This window comes from Elephantulus edwardii, unplaced genomic scaffold, assembly GCF_000299155.1.
Source record: "Elephantulus edwardii isolate Elephantulus edwardi_28Jun2011 unplaced genomic scaffold, EleEdw1.0 scaffold00252, whole genome shotgun sequence".
NCBI lineage: Eukaryota > Metazoa > Chordata > Mammalia > Macroscelidea > Macroscelididae > Elephantulus > Elephantulus edwardii.
Genome location: NW_006400002.1, coordinates 1,396,703 through 1,417,309, shown reverse-complemented (window position 1 = coordinate 1,417,309; position 20,607 = coordinate 1,396,703). Strand labels below are relative to the sequence as shown.

Genomic DNA, 20,607 nt, shown 5'->3' with positions numbered 1-20,607 from the left:
AAAGGGATATCATGCTTGGAAAGATGGAGGATCAGCAAAAGAGAGGAAGATCCCCAATGAGATAGACTGACAGTGACCACAACAATGGGCTCAAATACATCAGGGACTAGGACGATGACACAGGTTAGGACAGAGTTCAGATCTATTATTCAAAGGTTCACTGAGTCACACTCAACTCAATGGCACCTGACAGCAATAACAACTATCAAATGATCTTGAGTATTTCTTTTTGCTTTTGTTGGATTCTGAATGTTTTCTTTGGTAAAGTGTTGTGTTTTGTCTGTTGGGCTTTTTGTTTGTTTGAAGTCCTTGCCCATTTGTAATTGGATTTTTTTTTCTTGTTGAGTTGTTGGAGTTTTCTCAAAATTTTAGATATGAGTTTCTTTGCCTTCTATGCCAATGTCAAATATTTTTTCCAATCTGTGGGTTCTCTTTTCACTCTTTTGGAAAATTCTTTTGATAACCACAGGATTTACTATTTTGGTGATCCCAATCATTTAGTTTATCCTCTGTTGAGCATGTGTTTTACTTATTTCTGATAGTCTAGTTATTCCATACATTAGGTCTCCTAAGTTTGCCCCAATTTTTTTTCTTTGTTGATCTTTATAGTTTTAGGTTTGAGGTCTATGTCTTTGATCTTGAGTTAGTTTTTGTAAATATTGTGATGTATGTATCTTGTGGATGGACAATCCTGCTTCCTAGTCTGTCTTAATCTGGGAACTCTACTAAAATCTGTCCACCATGGGTTACCCTTATGGCATTTGGCATACCAGTGGCATAGCTTTCAGTATCACAGCAATGCACAAGTTATCTCAATACAGCAAACTGACAGACAAGGTCTGTACTGATTAGAACACTGTTCTCCTCAAACATAAAAAACTTCCAGTTTCATATGTAATTTTAATAGTAAATCAGTCATCACACCAGCTTAATGAAATCATAACAACACAATCAGCTTTATATCTGATTGTTAAATCAAGGCAAATTGAATCCAACTCCTTGAGACAAGATGCTCCAGATAAGAGACTCTCTGGCAGGACTCAACTGGCTTTTAAACACAAAAGCCTACCCATTGAATCCTCATTGGCTTAAATAAGAGACTTTCAGCCCACAATTGATTGCTAATTCTATCAAAGTGACCAATCAGCTTAATGAAATGAAAACAACCCAATCAGCTTTACCCTGATTGTTAATTAAATCAAGACAACTTACCCTCAGAAATCCAACTGCTTCAGACAGAAGCTCCAGACTATAGACTCCCTGGCAGGACCCAATTGATGTTTAAACACAAAAGAGGGTGCAGCCAGAGTGCTCTTTGGAGCCAAAGATGATGAAGCATCGCCTCACATACATTGGGCATGTTGCTAGGAGGGGCTTTCCTTGGAGAGGGACTTGATGCTTGGTAGGATGGAGTGTCAGCAAAGGAGAGGAAGGTTTTCAACCAGGTGTATTGATACAGTGACTGCCACAATGGTCTCTCATGTGTCAGGAAGTGTGAAGATGACACAGGATAGGATGGAGTTCAGATTTGCTGTTCAGGGTGTTGCTATGAGTTGTACTTGATTCGACAGCACCTGAAAACAACAACTATTTCTCATAGAAAAGCTTATATATAAAAAAACCTTGGAGGGGAGCTCTGGTGGCCTAGTGGCAAGGAGCTGCAACTACAATCCCAGAGGCTCATGGTTCAAATCCACCAGATGCTCTGCCGGGAAAAGGAGGGACAATCTCCTCCTGTACCAGTTAGATCTGATTTGACGGTACACACACACACACACACACACACACACACACACACACACACACAAAACAAAAAACCCAACCTTGGACCCATAGGAAATCATCTCATCCAAGACACTTGTTTTTCAGGAGAAGAAATCAAAGTTCATTAGGTGGTACTTGCTGACTTGAACTCCTGAAACCCTCATGATGAGGGTGTGCTGTGTCATGGAGTCAGACGTGTATATGCAAGGCTTTATGTGGCAACTTATACCTGTGTTAGCCTCTTTGACTCTTAGTTTCTCCATCAGTGAAAAAAGGATCATAATCCTACCTTCTGCTGCAATTCATTGGCTTAATGAGATGATGCATCGGACACTGTGGTATAAAGCCGCAGCAGAGAATGAGACAGTGCATGGTGTCTAGATTGTAAGAGTGTCCAGGAGTGGTGAGCATGGTGACTATGGTGTGGGATGGGTGGGGAATGGTGGAAGGACCCATCACTGTTGCTTGTTTCTCCATCTGTAAGCTGAGTGGAGGCCCTCAGGGAAAGAGAAGAATGGGGAAGGTCTCTGGAAATTTCTGGGGGTAGAGGGTGGTGGTGATGTCACTTTCGGAAGTCCTAGGGTCTTGGACCTGGAGGAAAGGGATGGGAGGTCACATGAGTTATTGATAAATGATAGATCAGGGAGAGATAGCACAGGACTGGGAGCTGAATACCCAGGATTCTTAATTTTATCACCGACTTAAACTCATGTCACGAACAAATTAATTTCCATTTCTGGAGCTCTGTCTTCCCATATGTAAAATGAGTCAGATGCTCTCTCAGGTCCCTGCTCCCTTGATGTTCTAGCTGCAAGGCGGAGCCAGCTCACTTAAGTGCCAAAACCAGTTTACAACTGGAGAGAAACAAAGAAAATGAGTTCTTTCTGGGGAGTCCTGGAAGACAGCAGTTTTGAACTTGTGAGAGATAAAAGTGCTCTTGAGAGGGGTTCTCTGGACTGTTTGTGGCCCCAGGTTTAGGGACATGGAAACAGTCTGGTGTTTTATTAAGCCCATTTGGGTAACGCTGAAGCAGAAATCAGGGAGGAGCTCAAAGTAATAGTTTCACCATGCAGACCAAACCGTCCCTTCCTACCCTGATCCCTGGGGGAGGTCTGAGCTTTTGTTCACTGAAGGTTTCATCTTACCCAGGCTCCTGTTTTTATTGATTAATAAAAACACAATATGAAATCTGCTGTATCTTGGGAGAGAGCCCCCTTCCCCAAAGGCCCTAGCTGCTAATGTCCCAGTAGGCTCTATGCCCAAATCTCATGGCCTAGGCTGGCCTGAACTTCTTAGGCTCCAGGTGGCCAGTGGTGAGGCCAGATAGGACTGCTGGATGGGACCCAGGGTGCAGAGCATGAGGCTAACTCCCTCTGACAAGCCCGGGCACTACACTCCAGGGGCTGGCCAAGCTGAGGCCCAGAGGCCCTCCTTTTGGCAGGGTGGCTGGTAGGATTGATCTCATAATTAAATCAGTTCCAGGCCTGGCTGACCTGGCTCCTACCCTACTTGGGCTTTGGCTCTCGGCCCCTAGGAAGGACCAGAGTTTTCTTGTGATGAGGCATAGGATTTATGGTTGAGTATGGACATACCAGTGGAATCTCATGAGAGAGACTTCGTTGGTCTAATTTATGATGAAGAGATGCTCTCCAAGCAGTGCTCAGCTGTCCATGATTAGGACTTTGGGGAGGCTAGCTAGTGAAAATCCTTAGATAAGCACACAGGGTAAATGAACTCTTTTTCTGCTTTTTCCATAGGTTTCTCTATCACAGTATTGGCAACTCCATTCTGCCAAATGCTCAGGTCAAAGATCTTGGAGTCCTAAGAGATGCCTTCCTTTTTCTCACATTGCATATTCAGCTCACTGGAATATCCTGTTGACTGCATCTTCAGTCTAGATCCAGAGCCCAGCTATTTCTCATCAACTCCTCTGTTTCCACCTGCATCAGCTGGGCATACTTTTTCACTCACATTATAATAGCCTGCTAACTAGCCTCTATCTCCACCTTGCTAGTCTATTTTAAACACAGTTGTTGTTGTTATGTGCCGTCGCGTCGCTTGCGACTCATAGCAACCCTATGTACAACAGCCCTAACCTCTGCTCTGTCCTGTGCCAATCGCACTGTCTCTGACACTCCCATCCCGATTGTCCCAGTCACTGAATCAATCCACCTCATAGAGGTCCTTCCCCTCCTGTGCCATCCCTCCACCCTAACAAGCATGATGTCCTCACAACATGTTCGAAGTATGTTAGACAGAGCCTCAGAATCCTTGCCTCCAAGGAGCCACCCGCTTTAACCCTTTTCAGGACGAATCTGTTTGTTTTCCTAGCAGTCCATGGTATTCTCACTACTCTTCTCCAGCACCACAGTTCAAAGGCATCAATTGTGATTCAATAAAATCTCTTGTCTCTGGAAATCCTCCCATGACTTCCCACTGTCCTAAACCAAACCCGTTGCTGTAGAGTCAGTTCAAACTCCTGGGGACTTCTATGAGTCATAGTTGATGCAACAGCATTGAACTTGCAGCCTTAGTGTTTGCAGTCCCTTCCTCGGCCTACAAGGATCTATGCGCTCTACAGGACACTCCCTAATTCCCCACCTTTTTGCTTTCATTTTTGATTACCTGCTCTTTGTTCATCCTGCTCCAGTAATAGTGGCTTCAAATATGCACACATTCTCCTGCCTGAAGGACTCCGGCCTTAATGTACCTGGTCCCCAGAATGCTCTTCCCACATAAATCTGCGTGGCTAACTTGTTGACTTCCTGAAGTTTTCTGCTTAAATGTTACCTTATTTAATACATCTTTCCTGCCTAGTCTACACAGAAGAGCAGCCCCAGCCATTAGTCTTCATATCCTCATCCTGCTCTGCTTTATTTAATCAAAATACCAGTTCCGTTGCCATGAAGCTGATTCCAACTCATAGAGTCGCGGGTGGTGCAGGTGTTTAAAGCTCTTGGATGCTAATAAAAATGTTGGTGGTGCAAAGTTTATTCAGAGATGCCTTAGAGAGAAAGGCCAGAAAATATACTTCCATAAAATCAACCTTTGAAAACCCCATGGATCCCAGTAGTCTTTCAGCACACACGGGGTCGCTATGAGTCAGAATTTACTTGATGGCAAGTGGTAGTTGTTGTTAGGTGCCATTGAGGTGACTGTAACTTGTAGCCATCCTATGAACAACAGATCTGAACTTTGCCCTAACCTGTGCCATCCTCATCATCTCTGATATACTAGAACCCATTATTACAGACACTGGGTCATTCCATCTTGTTGAAGGTCTTCCTCTCTTTCACTGACACTCTACCCTTCTAAGCATGATGGCTTTTTCCAAAGTCAATGAAATAGAGGGAGATCCTTAACAAGATGGCTTGACATAGTGACTGTAATAATATGCTTTTAGAGAGGCAAAGATTGTGATGGTGGCATAGGATAGGGCAAGGAGTTTGTTCACAGGGTCACTGTGAATCATAGTAGACACAATAGCATCTAACAACATTACTACATGGTTCATGTCCCTCTCTCCGATTCCCTCAGCTTCATAGTCTCTCACCCCAGAGGAAGGAGTAGTTCTCCAGTATGAGACTTCTGACTTAAATACAGCATCCTATCTACATCTGTTATTCAAAGGTTAGCACAATGCCTCATCCATACAGGGAATAAGCCCTAATACCTGACAGTATTTATGTGGTACAAATACCTGCCTGGTAGCCTGAGAAGTATTTCATATAAGGTCTTTATCGTCACACCTCTGTGGGGTAGATATATCACCCTAGTCTACAGATAAGTAAGTTGAGACTCAAAGAGTTTAATCATCTAGGCCCAAATTGGTAGACCTGGGGTCCTAATGAAGAATTGTCAACCTAGAGCTGGATTCCTCACTTCATGTTGCATTTCCTCTCCCAGGACAGAGGTATGGTTTAGTGAACATTTATTATATGACAGATGACTTCCCATATGTATCTCATTCTCCTGGCTGTCCTGTGAAAAAGATTTTCTCTCTGACATTTTTCCCTGTTTTATAAACGAGGAGCTGATGTCGACCAGCAGAGTAATAAGGGAAAGCAATACTGAAAGCAATCCTTTCACTGACTTCCTGGACCTTGAAAACTCAGCGTGAAGGAAAAGCAGGGAAGGGGATACAGATGTCCTCGGCTTCCCCTTTCCTTTCTCTCAGTGCGAAGGCCCAAGGGAGCAAAGTTTTTTCAAGAACTTTTAATATAACATTGCTCATTCACACTTTGCAGCCTCGTGAATCTCATTGACGAAAATACACAAGGAAGGTGATCCAATCCCCATAGCACCTCACCATCCCTAGACTTCCTGACTCTTCTGCAAGACTCCTAGTTCCTCTATTTTCCAGGAGGTTCCTAGACAAAGGTCAGAGGACGCAGGAGGTCTTGATGACTTCCTTTGCTTCAATGTCACTGCGAGCCTGAGCTGTGTGTATTCCCCCACCAGGATCACTTTGGGCAATTATTTTGCTAGCTCTGAACTTCACTTTCCTCAGGTGACAGTTGAGAAAGTGACAATGGTCTCACCCAGGCATACCACTCAGCACAATGCCTACTGTTACATGGTTGGTGCACTTTATGTCTTAGTTGAATTTCAATCCTTAGTCAGTATATTTTCTAAATGCCTAATTTGAACAAAGAATTTATCTTTTTCTTTTTTTTTAAATTTTATTATTATTTTTGTGTATCTGTGTACTGTCAAATCAGATCTGACTGGTACAGGAGGAGATTGTTCCTCCTTTCCTGGTAGAGCATCTGGTGGATTCGAACCATGGGCCTCTGGGATTGCAGTGCAGCTTCTTGCCACTCTTTTTCTTGATTTGATAGCTCACAAGGGGCAAAGGCCTGAAGTCAGGCTAAGAACTATGAGTCTTAGGAATCGTGTGTGTGTGTGCGCGCGCGCGCGTGTTTTATCCCCACTTCACTCTACGAAGGAAGAAGAGACCTCCACCCAGCCACAGCTACCATTAGGTACATATCAGTTTGGACAGGATACTAAGAGTGGGTGAGTAGGGGTAGAGTGGGGGTGAGACAATGTTGTTACATTATATGGTTCTGATTGGAGCAAGGGTACTGGGCATGCCAAGACATAATCACATGGGCTGTTGAATGTTTGCAAGCTGCCCGTTTCCATACCATTTTAAATATGTAGATTTGAGCTCTAGTAACAAGATGGTATTGGCTGGGATCCCAGTCTTGTTTTCATAATCCCTTTGGTAGGGGAGATACTCAACTAATAGCCCTGGGGTGGGAGTTAGAGCAGCAGTACTCTGGTCAGACTCCTGGAATAACTTTTGTCACCACACAAGTTAAAATTGTTAAGTTACTTTTAAGGTCATATCAATAATATACTATATAATGGAGCCAGAAATTGAATCCAGCTTTGACTTCAATGCCCAGCATTTCCTAAGGCCGTAAAATCTTTCCAGCCTCAGAATTTAGGAAAGCTGTAGAAACAGTTTGAATTGCTAGTCTCATGGGCTATGAGGAGAGTTTGGCCCTGGAGCTGTGTGCAGTTGGGCACTTTGGAGAGGGCAAGTTCTCTGATGGGAATGCATGCCTAGATCAGACCATTTGATGCCTGGCACCTTACCCACGGCCTCTTAGTCAGGCCACTTGACTGTAAAGGTCAACTTGACTCTAGACATAGAGGTTGGAGGTTTCTGGCAAGGTCAGAGAAAGATGCAAGGGCAAAAGGATTCAGGACATGCCCAAACCACTGCTGTCCCAATTCCATGAACGTATAATAGCCACCATTGGGACTATGCAGCATAGATGTGAATTCATTCAATGAACATTTCCTGTGCTAGGTACTGTGCAGGTGCTGGGGACTCAGCGACTAACAAGATACTTAAAGATGTTTGGTTTAGGTTGAGAAAAAAAAAAGGCATTCATTAGCCACTGAAACAATGAAATAAGGAATTGGGTTTTCTTCTCCCATTGTTATTGGTGGGTTTTCAAATGATTAATGACACAGAGTGCAAATCTTCCTTCAGAACAGACCCAGAGAGAGTCAGTCTCTTTGGTTCAGGAAGCCAGACAGATGGGCGATTTTCATCCTCAACATCATTGCAAACCATTAAGCATCCAGAGCCTGGGTTAGGGTTCAGGTTATGACAGATACAGGGCCAAAGAGCCTTGATTTTTTTTTTAATAGTCCAATGAAATGTTTTCTTGAACAAAGGGCAGGTGATATGAAAAAAGGGTGAGAGGATGGACAGAAGGAAGCAAGGGGAGAGGATAATCAGAGCTGACAGTCAGATTCAGAAATGCCCAAGTTGTTGGATCAGAGATGCATATTTTCCTCATTTGCATATCATTTAAATAGCACTAATTTCACATCAAAGTGTGTGCTTCTTCCCCCACTGCTGTGCTAAACTGGGCTGGAGAAACCTCAGGCCTGCATTGAGGCCCAGGGGACAGACAGATGCAAGAAGTCCCAGAGGCAGGAGTGAGCTCCACCTCTGTGTTGGCCTCTAACACACAGTAGGTTAATTTCTGTCTTTCCACCTCCCCCCCACCCCGTTATTTGGAAGACCCATGAGAACATAATATTCTACATTCAATAATACTTGCTAGTAAGTAAATGAAAGTGACCTTGGCCAAATTATTTTTCCTTCCTGGAAATTGGGGAGAGAACAAGGGGCCTACTTTTGGCCAATAGATTTCACTTAGGGGTCATAGACAATTATGGTCTGTCTTGGTAGAAAAAATAAATGTACATTGTATATCATTTTAGGAGCTTTCTGGATCACCTGGAGTTAACCTTGCGCTCCATAACCCAGATTAAAAATTCCTGGAGCAGACAAAGCCAACTTCAATGTTTCCATCTCAAGCTTTGGGGTCTCTCATTCCACTTGGGTCTCTTGGGCATGAAGCCCATGTGAGAGCAAAGAGATGCAGACTTGTCTGATTTGCTTATCATTGAAATAGCACGAGCTTCACAGTCACTGTTTTTATTAGGCTGTTACTGTGTGAGCGAGAGTGATTTCATTTTCACAAGATAAGGGAAGAGTTAGGGAGCTGCTTCCTTTGTGTTGTTGTTTGCCATAGTTACTCCATGTGGCAGAGAACTGCCTCTAGGACTTTCTAGGTGATAATCTTTGCCAGAGCAGATCACCAAGTCTTTCCTCCCATGGAAAAACTTTTAAGTTAGCCGTGGAGCACTTAATTCTTGCCCCATCAGGGGTCCTTCGGTCCTTTATACCCAAAACAAATCAGTTAATAAATAAAGTTTTTGAGTCTCTATGTCTTTATTGAAGTAGACTGCTGGCCTTTGTTCCAGAGAGTGGCTGGTGGAGCCCAACCACTGAGATTGACCATTTGGTTAGCAGCCCTGCTTACAGCATCATATACCATCAAGGCAGCCTTGCAGAGGGCAGGACGCTGACGCTCCAGAGTGAAGCTGTGTGCCCACATCATGGAGGAGCTGGTGACAGATGGAGACTTTTTCGTTCCTTATAGGCTAATTTTCTCAGTATATCAACCTCACTTTGCTCCTCACCAGACCTGGAGCCTAGATTAGGTGAGCCCTCTCCTTCCCTCAGGGAGGCTCTTTTCTTGGGGATTGGGGCACAGTCTAGGGACTTGGTTCTAGCACTAGAGAGATTACAGTCAGGAGCCCCAGAGCACGCAGGGAGGGCCAGTGTTCTCGAGTGGCATGAGTCGTCCACGTTTGGAGGATGGGGACCTTGTTGTATCTTCCATGTTGGCCCTTTTCACCTTTCCGCTTGCTATTTTACCTATCAAGATCTAAATAGTCAGAAAAAACCAAAACTCTCTCTTGTTTCTGCTGTTCCACTCATGGAGGCAGACATTCCATGTCTAGCAGGAGAACTAAGCAAGAAGGATTTTGTCCCAGGAACCTCAGTTTTCCATTTCTCTTGTGTGTTGGGGGTGGGGGTGGGGCAGTAAAACTAACTTCTGTATGATCAGTTCCAACTTATAGTAACCCTCCATCAGGCTTCTGAGGTTATGAATTATAATGGGAGGAGACTGCCCGTATGGGAGATGTTTAGGTTGGTAGTGCCACCCAGTACAGACTATGCTGTTCTGCTTGGAGTGTCATGCCAGAGTCTAGAGCTCTTCTGGGTACTCCATGATTCCCATACTATGCAGTTTTGCTAGGTTGTTCTTGTCACCTTAGCACCTTCTGCCCTTCCGAAGGTGAGGTCAGGTGGAGAGACCAGCTGCTTCAATTTAGCTGGTCAGCATTTCCCAAGTGCAAAATACAGCCGACTATGATGGGATGGCCCTAATCACCTTCTGTGTTCTCCTGGCCACCAACAAAGGCTGGACATTACTGAGAGACTTGGGGTCATCAGGGATGGAATGGTGTCTGAGGACAAGAAATTCTCTGTTGTCATCTCTTATACCATGCCTGCTTCTGAGCCATCTTAATGCAATGGAGTCTAGGCAGGAAGCTCTCACAGAAGATCAGACACTGTGTGCCTGTGAGTATTACACTCTTTTCCAAGGAGGTGTCACTGCATGGCTAAAGAACCAGGCCCTTCTTCCTTGGGAAGCAAAGGCACAGCCACTCCACACCCTTAGTCCCAGGAGTAATGCACGGGAGCAGAGTGGTTTTGAAGACAAGGCCTGCACAGGTGGGGGCTGCTGAAACTCACTGCTGTCAAGTTGATCCGAACTTAGGGACACCGAGATGCCATGCGTTAGAGAGGAGAACTATTCCACAGTGTTTTCTTGGCTATAATCTTTGTAGAGACAATTCGCCAAGCCTCTCTTCCATGGACTGCTAGATGGGATGGAACTGACATAATTTAGGATAGTAGATGGTCAGAAATCAATTGCACCCAGATGATTCCAATGGAGACTGACCACCTTCCAACTCCAAACCTAGCCCCCTTCCCCACAGGTCTCCCAGCTCCCCTGAAGTTGTAGGAAGTGCTGTTGCAATGGGATAAGCTAATTTGGACACTCCCACCCTCCCACCTTTCCACTGCTCCCCTCTGCTTTGCCTGCAGCAGGGAAAGGGGCACAAGACTGAGGCAGTCCTGATACCCTCTCCTCTGGCTTGGCCCTCATAGCTGCAGAATCTGGGGTGAGACTGAGGGAAACACACATTCACACCTCGCAGGAAACAAGAATCTCACAATCAGGCAAGAAAGAAGGTGGAAGCAATCAGCGTCTGTCAAAAATTTTATTTTATTTCCATTTCACACAGAATGATGTTAAAATAAATCCTCAATAATATATATTTATATACTTATTTACTTGTGTTGATATTTACAAAACCTGCGGAGCTCTATGAAGTCTATGTACACCTATGATCAGGTAGACAAGCAATGTTCATTGAGGCACATATGTACACATATATGTATAACCTATGTACAAATATCAGACCCTACTGACACAGGAACTCTCAGCTGCAGAAGTCCTGGGCAGGGCAGTGTTGGTGGGGCTGAAAGCTTCCATAATATGCCAGCAAGAATGACAATACCTATACATCCTGTGCAGTCACAGCCGGTGCCTCACTTTTCATGAAGCAAACAAACAGTTAAATGACTCCTAACTCTCGTGAGTCTTCTCCACAAGGCCTGCTCCGCCTTCAGCTCCCATTGGTCCCTTGCCTCTTATCACCATGGAGACCCCAGTTCCCTTTCGGCATCATCCTTACGAAGCTTTACCATCAGCCTTGGAGTTCCTTCTCCTATTGATCCCAGAGAGGTTTATTTATCTGTGTTGCCTCTTGAAGTTTTCAACAATTATTCGAGATGGGGCACGGGAGGGCAGCTGTGGCATCATGCATGAGCAGCCACAAAGCAAAGCCTTTGTTAGAGCCGGTGCTGCATGAGCCCATGTGAGCGGCCATTCATACACATACATAATCCCCAGAGACCGCCTAGATAAGTACACTCTGGTCTGCAAAAGGAAACAGCATCCTCCACTCATGAGCTCTAGCCTTAACACAAGCTAGAGAAGCTTCCTTTCTTATTGGCACTGTTAATCCCTACTGTTTCAAGATCACCCTTAGTGGAGAGAGGGGTGCAAGGATGCAGAAACCCAGGAAGAGGCCAATTTGGCTGGAGAGCTGTTTGCTCAGCAGGCTGGAGCTTGATCATGGGACTTACCAGCTTCCTGGGGCCCTTCAAATGAAGGAACCATCCAAGCACAACAACAGAAGGAAACTGGGTCGCTGGATCCCACGTGAAGGCAGAACTGGGGCAAGCACAGAGCATGTTCAAACCCTCAGGAGCCGACACTCACCCTCACCAGATCCATCCAGGCCTCTGCCTTTTTGCTTTTGCACTCTGGTCCTTAGCCTGGGGCTGGCTTGCTCCTTCCCAGTCCCACCTGGCAGGTCAAAGTCCTTGCCCTACACTCCATCAGCTGAAAAGGCAGCAGTGCTAGCAGCTGGCACAGAAATGGTGTGGTAGCAAAGAGAGCCCCTGAATACTCTCCTCCTCCTGGCTCCTTGTCTTGCTTTCTGTCACTGAAGCCGAGAGTGTTTGTGCACTCACACAAACAAGGCAGCCAGTGTCTAGGGAATGATTTTCAAGGAGAATCAGGGCTTAGGGCTTCTCAGGAGGATGGAGGAGAGACACAGGACTGATTCCTCTGGGTAGCTACCAAAGGTTCTAGCACATACTCCTTGACCCTGCCTCCAAAAATCTGCATGTTGGAGCAGCTGTCCATATTATTACACAACCACACCTGCCCTCTGCATCCATCAGTGGTATGATGCAGGGAGTTCTCGGCTGCAACTCATCGGGAATGCAATGGACTATTTTAGAAGCACAGAAAGTTACATCCGTTTTTACATTGAGGTTCACACCATATATGAAGTGCCATTCAGCTGATGCTTCAAATTGCCCCAATTCACTAGGTGGTCATGCTAAGTCTGGGCTGTGAGTTCTATGGCCTGATCAGGGCCAGTTTGGCCAGAACAGAGGACTTCTAGGAGTGTGGGGAGATGGCAGATACCCCTCCATCACCTCACTTGTCCCTGATTCCTTTTGCACAGGTAGAATGCACAAGGTCAAATGCAAGAGGTAAGGCTCAGAGAAGGGCTCCCATGAGCCTCACACACTGTCAGGCAGGAGCAGGAATAAAAGTATGTTTCAGCTCATGCTCAGGTGTCTGCAGCCTGAGAAGTACAGCTCACTCCTAAAGAGGTGACTGAATAACAACTGCTCTAATCCCCACACCCTCCTCAACCTAGATTATCAACAACAGAAGGGGCTTGTTAGCTCCACTGACGGCCACAAATCTTCCCTCCCACGGGGCAGAGGCCTTCTTCAATTTTTCGCTAAGAATACTTCTTTCACTTTTCATGAAATTCAAACTCAGGGCACCACCAATGACAAGGAAGAAGCTGAAGAGATCAGTCCTTTGCAGAGACTTAGAACTTTTCACTTCTCCAGAGCTACAAAGCTTGGAAAAACCTGTGATCCTCAGCGGTGAGGGTACCATCCACCAGGGCAGACAGGATAAAAGATAAAGCACCCGGTCCCTTAGCTCAGACTCCCTTTTTATCCCTGAGTCAGACAGCTACCTGGGCAGAAAAGGAAAGAAGTGATCCTGGGGCCTGTTCTTTTGTTAAGAAAGAACTGCCTTCTGGAGAGGTACCTAAGCAGAAGGGGTAGGGGGAGGGAGGCAAACTGTAGAGATGGTAAGACTGCAAAGGAAGGACATTTACAAACTCAAATAAATGCAGCTTTCTCCTTAGATTGCCAACTTTATTTCACATTAATGAAACTAAGAGGACTGGTCAATGCATAACTGTATAATTTTAAAATTATTGTATACATACAAACATATTGCACATAGACATATGCATATATGGAAAACCTCTAAAAACTCGGGACCAATTAACTGGAAAGCTTAATTAACAAGAATTACATTTTCTGACTCAAAGTAGAAAGAGGCAACGACAACAAGGCAAGGGCCCAGTCAGGATGTGCCAACCAGCCAACTCCCATGCACTTCCGGCGTACATTCAGCCAATCTCTTTGGTCGTTCCATCTACATTTCTGTGCAACAAGCAGTGAGGTTTAGAATGTTGACCCTGAGCAACGCAAGGTCTTCTGTCATCTTCAAACACTCTACTTACTAAGGCAGGAACGTTTATACTGACCTACTTAGGACAATTCCCCCCCCCCAACAACAAAGATTGAACAACAACAAAAAAGTGTTTTCCCGTTACCACTCAACCAGAATCATAAATCAGCCAGACGTTCCCTTCCCTGAGGATTTCCCTTCAGTTAACTGAGGTTCCACTGTACATGTATGTATAGAGGAAGGTAGATTGAAAGGGAATGGAATGTGACCTGGGGTTGCCAGCCTTGCCTGACAGTCCAGTCTAAATATTTAACCTCACAGATTTTTTAGTCAAGGTGACTCTTCTGAAGCCTCTGGCTATATGTGCAAATATTTGTGCAGTTGCACCTTAGGATGGGTAGTGGGGCCTTTATTTCATCACTGTAATTCCCAATCACCCAAGCTCCTACCCTGGGAGACCTCTACCCACGTCTACAGTCACTGGCTTCCTTCTGTAGCCTTCATGAAATCCCTTTGGTTAAGCAAGTCAGCTTATTTTGAAGGAGAGCCAGAGGGCAATTTCCCAAATCTGCCCCAGCTACTGATCCCAGGTGCCAAACCTCCTGGCCACATTCCCTTAGCATCCGTCTCCCTGGGGAAGGGAGGAGGGGGGGAGCAAATGGATCAAGTAATGGCTTTTAGTGCATGGAAATGATCTGTAATGGCTCAGGATGCTTTATTCTTATCTATTGGTAAGCTCTTTCTTGCAGGCTTCCATTACACTCTGCCAGATTGACTGAAAGTCAACAAGACGGGCTGGCGTGAGGTCATTCATACTCAAGGATTTGGTGCCTGGAGGTTGAGAAGATGCTGTATGAGAAAGCAGGCTGAAAAAGGAGGACATAGAGAAGAGACAGAAATAGAGAGACATGGAAACACACACAGTCAAAAAGGGAAGTTCACACAAGGGGAAGAGATGGTGACAAAGTAAACTTTCTCCTGGACCGTCTTTGCTCATACATTGTATTTATGTTCCAGAAGAAAGGTCAGAGATTCGGAAGACAGAGTCGTGATAACACAGGGGGAGACAAGGGAATTATAGAGACTGAGAACTAATGCCCTGAAGCCAAGGGCATTACGTGATAATCCAGGTACTATCACTTTTCAGTCCTGAGAGCAAAATTGTGAAATAGCTATTGCTAAAGAAAACAGTCACTATTTATTTTATTGCACTTTTCCTCTTTAAAAAATATTCAAACACAAACTATGAGAGATGGAACTTGAGCTTTGGTGGGGAGGGGAACAAAAAGAAAGGAAATGTGAACTCCATGAGTTTGAGGAAGAGACCAGTCTAGTTTGTAGAGGATCCCCCACTGTTACCTGAAACCCATTTGCTGCTTTGATAGGGAAGAGGGTGGATCTCAATGAGGACCAAATGTGAGGGTACAGATGATGGCCACGACAGCCATGGTGACGGTTCCCAGCAGTCGGCTTCCTGCTCATTGACTCTAGTGGCTACTGATGGAGCAGATGAGATTAAGGTCATGAATTCAAACCCTGCAACGGACACTGCTGAGCCTGGGGGAACCTCCATTGCGTAACCAAGGATCACCGTAGAAACCACAGCCTACCATGGACCAACCTCTAGCACTGCCCAAACATTAGTCAGATGAAGGTTGTTACAACAAGCTCCAGAAATGGAGTAGGGCTCAGCAGCAGCATCTCCACTCGGGCAAAAAAACTCCCAGTTCTGTGCTCAATGGCGACCTGTGATGGAGGGTGAGTAGTGGTGGAAGTGTCATACGAGATTGTCAAACAGTCTTATATATTCTTTTGGTGATGTGAGCCTCCATCGCTCCTCTCTAGGGCTGTGCGAGATGCAGGACCTCCAGTTTGAGACTCTTCAGAGGGAATTACCTTCTCTCAACATGAGTTAGACTTGATATCTTATGGCTCACTGTGAAGAAGTCAGTTGGTCAAAGACCTCATATAATCAACTGACAGATTCAGCGGCAACAGATACAACAAGCTAGTCCTAAAGTTCTCCCCACTAGAGGCAGCAGCACAAACACTTAGGCTTGGAGCTCAGGCCATCAAAGCTTTCCTGGGAGCCCTTTCCACACCAGCCCAACAGAGTATGGAGGTTAAAAGACTAACTGGATGCCCACACCATCCTCAGAAGCCCGGCTGAGAGGGGCAGAGAAGCAGAGAGTGTCAAAAGCACAGATGTTCCAGAAAGCCTAGGTCCGTGATGTTCTTAATTTGATTTGGGCTCTAATTTTGCTCTAAAACTTGACCAGCTCAGTTTTCCTCTTCCTGACAATCTCCCATTTTTTATTTTATTTTTTTATTTTTTTTTTTTTTAGAGACCTCTTTCTCTTCAGCCTCCTGGAAACAGCAACATTCTTAAAACTTTGAGCTCACAGAGGTGCCTGAAGAAGTTAAAGGGAAAATGGTATCTTGACTTGGAGACACTTGTAAGTCCTAGCATATTGCACCCATTGCTCAAAGTTTGAAGCTACTCCTCCTCTGTGATCAGGAGATGTTACCAGGAGGGAATGGTGAGACAAAGCTGGGATGATCACATGAGTGGAGATCATGGGACATAACCTCTGAGACCACCCATTCAAGTCTGACTTAATTTCCACTTTAGGTGAAGGCTTTGTCCTATGCACTTAATTCCCATCTTGTCCTTTTGGTGGAAAACAGCCAGCTCCAGGAGTAATCCCAAATGAAGTAAAATCTTACAAAATACTTAAACCTGGCCTGAGGATATAGCACACTGACTAGGCCCTTAAAAAAGACTGTTGTCTGTTTAACATCAAGTTTATATCACTAACCATGTTTTACTTTTTTTTTTAACCTAAGCTGAACAGGGCTGTTTTACATAGGGTCACTATGAGTCGCAAGCGACTGGACGGCACATAACAATAACAACAACAACAAGCTGAACAGGTGCATTTCCTCAAGGCACAGCAACTGGCCACCCACAGAAGGAAATCAGTGGGACCCATTGGGTTTATGTCTAAGAGCAAGTCCTCTAAGCAAGTTTAGGGAGCTTGTTTAACAGAGTAGCTGACATATAATAGGAACCTCAATTTATCCCTGGGTTTGTAATCAGTGCCAATCCAAAGGCTGACAGTTTAAACCCATCCAGTGACTCACAAAAGAAAGGCCTGGGGAACTTCTTAGGAAAACTTTATGGGAAAGTCTTACTGTCTAACACATGGGACCACCCTGAGTTTGAGGCCAATTTAAGGCCTATCTAGGCTCAACTTTGACCTTGCTCTGGACAAAGCTGCTTGAGATGGTGGGGACAATAAAGGTTTGTGGACACAGAAAATGCTAGAAGTACCCTCACTCTGGTTTGAAACCTAGGGTCCTGCAGTTTCTTGGTCTATCATGGTTTTTAAGCAAGTGAGGTGACTCTAGCCAGGGCCCAGACACTGGGAGTAGGGCAGCTGGGCTACTGAGAGGTTTGTGAAGATTTTCTTGAAGGAATGGCCATGACAAGGAGGTCCATATCAGGCTGCAGCTATTTTAGGTCCCTGATTTCGATAGGAGGAAGGTGAGTAGGGAGGAACTCCAGGAGATCCCCTGTCTCACTTAGAGACTTATTTGATGTGGCAGCCCACCTTTCTGCTTTAAATCTCATAGGTTACTCTTCATGACTAAAATCGGGGGTTGGGAGAGAGAGTAGAGACTAGAGCAAGAGATGACTTGGTGGACGCTGAGGGTATGAACATATGCTAGGGAAGGGTGATTAATTTAATCTTGATTTGTGCCTATTAATTTATAGCTCTTGGGGCAAAGCAATAGTGGTGAGTCCATGGATGCATTTCCCACGTAGTCTCAGGCGTGTGTGCTGTCAGTATTTTACGTGCCGAGCACCAGCAAATGCATCGTGCACATTTTGTGCACAGAAATAATAGAAAAGTGATTATAAGGTATTTCATATGCATATCTATTGTGTCCATGTAGTTTTTAACGTACTTTGCATTTCTCTTTTGAGTAACATCATGTTTGTGCATCTTTCACAGTAAATATGACCATATAACTCCTGTGTATGTCTTTTACATTACTTTGCATGTCTGTCACATGTTCTGCCTCTGTGTATGTGTTGTATGTGTGGCAATGATACTTTTTTTTAGTGGATGTACATATGTGTGTACGCGACCATCAGAATGCCAGGTGAAGGACACTGGGACAGAGTATCCAATCCCTGACCCAGCCTTCGGGTATGCATTGCTTTCCCTTCTGTTTTCCAGAGTCTGAGTCCTTCCTATCCTGTGTCTTGGGAATGCAGCACCACCTCCCATGAAGAAGAGGAAGAGAAACACAAAGGCTTTGTGCTGGGCACAGGATGCCCTGCAGACACCTAGGGATGTAGATGACCAGGAACGAATGGAGCCTAGCACCCTGAGCTGATGTCCACCCTGCAAGACAACTGTAGTTGCTAAAAAGTCAACAATGAGGTCAGGGCTATAGCCACCACTGGACAGCCCAGTCACCACGACTCATGGAGCTGAGGGAATTTAAGCCACCTATACTGAAAAGAACAGAAGTTTCCCTCCTTTCAAGTATTCCAGGGTCCACCTGTATTCTACCTTTAGGCTATGCAGTGCTCCTTGCTCTCTATGTTCCCAGGGTGGGGATGAATCGTTGTCCATCTTTTGATTCTTTTGAATCAGCTCTGGTTGCCAGTTTCATAAAAGAGTGTGACTGAGGATGGCAATCCAAATGATACCCTGGGGCCATAAAGAGACCTCATCCTTTGGTCCCGGAATTTCCATCTTTCCACATAGAGGAGATTCCATTTAAAGTTAAGACCAGGAGAACTTGGTCCCAGGGAGTCCTACTCCTTGATTATCCTTGGTTTTAAAGCAAGGGTTCCTTTCTGGCTCTTTAGGGATGATCATGAAAGTGATTGACGCAGAGTCGAACGATGAGAACCAAACAGGGTGGGGAGAGATGAGAATGGAGATGATCAACACAGTGGAGTGTGGACAGGAGGCCCGGGTGGGTCTGGCCCAGGACAGCCAGAGCTGGGAGGGCCAGGGGGCCCTTGTGCACTCAGTAAGACAAGCTTCAGCCACGGGAAACTGAAGCTGCAGCACATGGAGGGCAGAAAGACAATTCTAACGTCTAAGAATCCATGAAGACCGGAGTCTTAGAGGCAATGGCAGCAAACCCAGGCCCAGTGGGGTGACCGGTAAGACAAAATAACCCATTAAGCCTGTTAGACACCCAACCACCAAGCAGTGGATTTGCTCCTGAACCTGAACTCCAGAGAATGAAGAGTTACATATTTATTTATATATGGGGGGGTGGTGGTGGTGGTGGTGGTGGTGGTGGTGTGTATGTACAAATATACACACATGTGTATGTATGTACATGTATATATACACATATATACATACATACACTCTAGTGCACATAGTCAAACACATGCATAAATTGCCCTGTGTCAAAAATATTGCATAAGCTTATACAATGTTCAAATGCAATTATTTCTATCGTTAGGTAGAGGAACACATGGAAGAGATACTTGGTATATATTTATGTACATTGGATCTGCAGATCCGCCTGTTGTTGGGACCCGATGGTCTGCTCAGCTGTACAGTCATGCTCGTGGCGAGGTTAATTCCTAAGGTGCGACCACATGAGGTCTTTAGACATTGCTTTCCCTGTCCTCGGTCTCCTGGCTTTGCAGAGGTTTGTATTCCCAGGGCTGGGCCGGGCTGCTTCCCCATCCCAGTCTGCCTATATTTTGCTCTTCTCCCTGATTGAAAGCTTTTTGCCTTCACATTGGGGGTGGGGGTGGGGGAGGATCCTAGTTCAATGCCATTCCAAGACTAGTAATACTCTAAGTATGAATACTGTGTAGGCTACTAAGAAAATAGGTTATCTCCTGGGTTTTAAATATTGAGATTCATGCAACAAACACCCATGCAGTTTTATTGCATCACTGGTAAATTCCACTGCAGTGTCAGTGTAGCTGAGGCCACAGCACTAGGAAAGCAGATGTCTGCCAACTCTAGTGTAACCAGGAAATCAGACACGTTTTCGTGACCCCGAAGCCTGAAAACAAACGGTCACATGTGAAGCTGAGCGGTCCTTTACTTCGTTAGTTTCTCCCCCTCTTAGACCTAAGGGGGAAAACGTGAAACTCGACGACTCACATTCGGTCACACGAACTGTCCCTCCCCCCGGGCTTCCCTCACACTGACACTGCAGAGAAAAAGCCGAATGCAGCATTTTCTGTTATGAAACACAAAGTCTCCGGAGCATCTACTCAGCAACTGCAATTCACGAACCTCAGTCTGTGACACAGAAATTAAGTCCAACACACAGGACTGTGTGTTCTGTTCAATGAAAAAAATAAAAAATTATGGGAATGACCTTTTGAATAATTACCACAGCTTTCAAGAAAAAACCCTGATAGTTTCTCTCTGCGAAGAGGGGCTGGGGTGGGAGGGAGAGGAGAGGGCATCTCTCGAGTGTCGTGTGCAGTGGGCGAGGAAGGAAAGTAGTAATGATGTGGTGGCTTGTGGCTGTGACATGAGGTGCCCTGAAGGTGCCTTTCTGAATCCTAACTCCATAGGTAACTCCAATCTTGGGAAACCCACTACCTGGCGATGAAGATTTGCATGATAGCCAAGGATAGATATTCTGTGTTCTAAATCAAAAGTCAAAAGATCAAAAGTCACGACTATTGCTCTCCATGCAGAACCAGATACACACTGTCGAACACACTGACTACAATGCAGGCTGTTATGCAATATCTGCATTAGTGCCACTGAGCTGTGCGTATGTTAATAGGATTCAA

General features: G+C 45.1%; 1 pseudogene; it reads left to right on the top strand.

Moving 5' to 3' along the window:
• Nucleotides 1-12,794, top strand: part of LOC102869550 — a 36,387-nt pseudogene extending 23,593 nt beyond the window's left edge.
• The last annotated feature ends 7,813 nt before the right edge of the window (nt 12,795-20,607 follow it).